At 40.5% G+C, this 2,555-nt stretch overlaps 1 long non-coding RNA gene across 1 annotated transcript; it reads right to left on the bottom strand.

Annotated features, from left to right (window-relative positions):
* Positions 1-778: 778 nt before the first annotated feature.
* Positions 779-2,476, bottom strand: LOC139026835 (uncharacterized). The gene is made up of 3 exons (XR_011478775.1): positions 2,325-2,476; positions 1,544-1,679; positions 779-1,474 (listed from the first exon to the last, which is right to left on the bottom strand). It is a non-coding gene; the product is annotated as an uncharacterized lncRNA (long non-coding RNA).
* Between the last annotated feature and the right edge of the window lie 79 nt (positions 2,477-2,555).

The raw sequence follows: 2,555 nt of genomic DNA, 5'->3' as shown, positions 1-2,555 counted from the left end.
GTCATATCATGTATTATATTATCACACTAAGACTGGTGGGAGTCATATCAGTATATATTATCACACTAAGGCTGGTGGGAGTCATACATGTATATATTATCAAACTAAGACTGTGGGATTCACGAGTTGCCAGTGTTTCTAATCCATTATGGTTGACTGATAAAGAGTTTCACTATCATACAGTATGTCAAGGTATGCTTGTAATCGTTAAGGACTGGTGAGTTTTTCGAAAAAAAAACTAAACTGAATGGAGCTAAACACAGACAAAATCCTAGAGGAAAACCTGTTCAATCTGCTTTCCACCAGACACTGGGAGATTAATTCACCTTTAAGCAGGACAAAACCTAAACAGAAGGACCAAATATCACTGGAGTTGCTTACCAAGAAGACAGTCAATGTTCCTGAATGGCCAAGTTACAGTTTTGACTTAAATCTACTTGAAAAATCTATGGCAAGACCTGAAAATGGTTGTCTAGCAATGATCAACAACCAATTTGACAGAACCTAAAGAATTTTGAAATGAATAATGGAAAAATGTTGCACAATCCAGTGTAGAAAGCTCTAGAGATTTAACCATAAATATCACAGCTGTAATCGCTGCCAAAGGTGCTTCTACAAGTATTGACTTAGGGTGTGTATACTCTCTGAAGGCACTGTATGTTAAGATAAATGCTCTAATTGTAAGTCTGATAAATGACTCAAATGGAAATGTAATAGAAATTCATGGTAAATAATGTATTGTGTAACTTTGGAGTCACTTTTATTGTAAATAATAGAATACGATAAAGCTACCTGAGTTAAAGAGTTACAACGGTTAACAGAATCATCTTAAATTRGATTATCTTAAATTTGTTTGTCTTTATTAAAATTGCATGGCATGCACAAGTCATCTCCCGACATGGATCATGTTGAATATTGCAGGTCCTCCGGTCTGACCATGCTGAATAAGAGGTTWTAYACCACAGTGTATTTCACAACAGGAGGATTTCAACCAAACCAAATAGAAGGGATGATGTACCCTCTAAATAATCACACACTCTATCCACCACATTTACATGTGTACTACATTTAGTGTGTATACTTTATACGTTTTCTTACATGAGATTTATACATTAGGTGAAGAAGTCAAAWCAMGGGCAGGTATTTATGACATAAGCTACTGAAAGAATGTTGATGCTAGTGTTGAAGAGCAAGTCTCCCTTGAGCCGCATGATTGAAGTTGGGCCGAGTGCTGCACCTGTTGAGGCAGGTCTGAGGTTGTTGGGGCTGGGTCTTGTTCTGCCCATGTTGAGACTGGGCCTGGTTCTTCCCATGTTGAGGCTGGGCTGGGGGTGTTGAAAATGGTCCAATGCTGCTTTTGTTGAGGCTGGGCTGGGGGTTTTGAGGCTGGGCCTGGTACTACCCCTGTTTATGCTGGGACTTGTGCTGGTGCTCCTGTTAGGCCCTGTGTGCTGGGGCCTCCCGCTCTCTTGCCCTGTAGGGTGAAAGGAACCGTACACATAAATAGCAACACAAGAACATAGATGGCGAGAGTMAGCAGTACCTGAACATATAGAAGAGCATGTAGGCACTCCGGGCTCTGGTCCTCAGCACAGTGGCTTCATTGGACATTGACACCTGGCTGTCGTTACAGCAGAACCAGTTTCCACTGGCATGCAAGATGTCACTAATGTAGTGCCCTGTGGAACAAGGAAGACAGTCTAGGGGTCAGACTATTGTGGGTAATAGAGTGTGTTGTAACAGTTAAACATGTGTAAAGTTTTGAAATCAGAGATAAACAAATACACGTGGCATATAATTAGGCATGCCTCTCCATTCTTTTGAATTAAATTGCATAAACTCTAAACATATTGCAGTGCTTGTTGGGATGGCACTTCACTCTGAAGCCTGCAGCCTTTCTCGCTTGGTCGAAATAGCTATTGGCGGGTCTAATTATCCCCTACACCAGGGATCCACAAATGGCGGCACGCGGGACAAATTTGGCCCACAGGTGAATTTATTTGGCCCACCATGTTTTCTGACCCAATAAAATGTCATATTTAAAACACTGTAAAAACACCAGCAAATCAGCTCCAAGTGATTTTCATTTTGGAAATCTGTTTCAAAGTATTCCCACGCACAATAAAGAGAGATATGTGATTGTACACAAATGTAAGCAATGTTTGAAATGAGTCAAATATTATATCTGTTTGGCCTTCTTACGGTCAATTTGCGGACCACAAATKATTTGTAATTTTGTTCCATACTAATGCAAATCTGGCTAAGACAAAAAATGTCATATGTATTGTGCATCTGCATGTGTGTGTTTTATGGTATTTACTTACCGGAGTTTGCGGAGCCTCCCAAATGAGAGACTACCCCAGTCAGCTGGTAGTAACCATTCACTGACTGCACTGGCTGCTGCTTCTGTAAGAAAACACATGTGATCGTAGGATTCTCATTTCCTCTACAGTCCACCACAGTCTACAGTCTACTACAGTACTAGTCTACTACAGGAGGTCTACTACATCGTGTACTCCTCATAACTATCTCAGTGTTCTGTCATAACTTATTTT

Source organism: Salvelinus sp. IW2-2015, unplaced genomic scaffold (genome assembly GCF_002910315.2).
Source record: "Salvelinus sp. IW2-2015 unplaced genomic scaffold, ASM291031v2 Un_scaffold5973, whole genome shotgun sequence".
Classification (NCBI taxonomy): domain Eukaryota; kingdom Metazoa; phylum Chordata; class Actinopteri; order Salmoniformes; family Salmonidae; genus Salvelinus; species Salvelinus sp. IW2-2015.
Note: the sequence above shows the minus strand (reverse complement) of the source record. Positions and strands in the feature narration are given on the sequence as shown.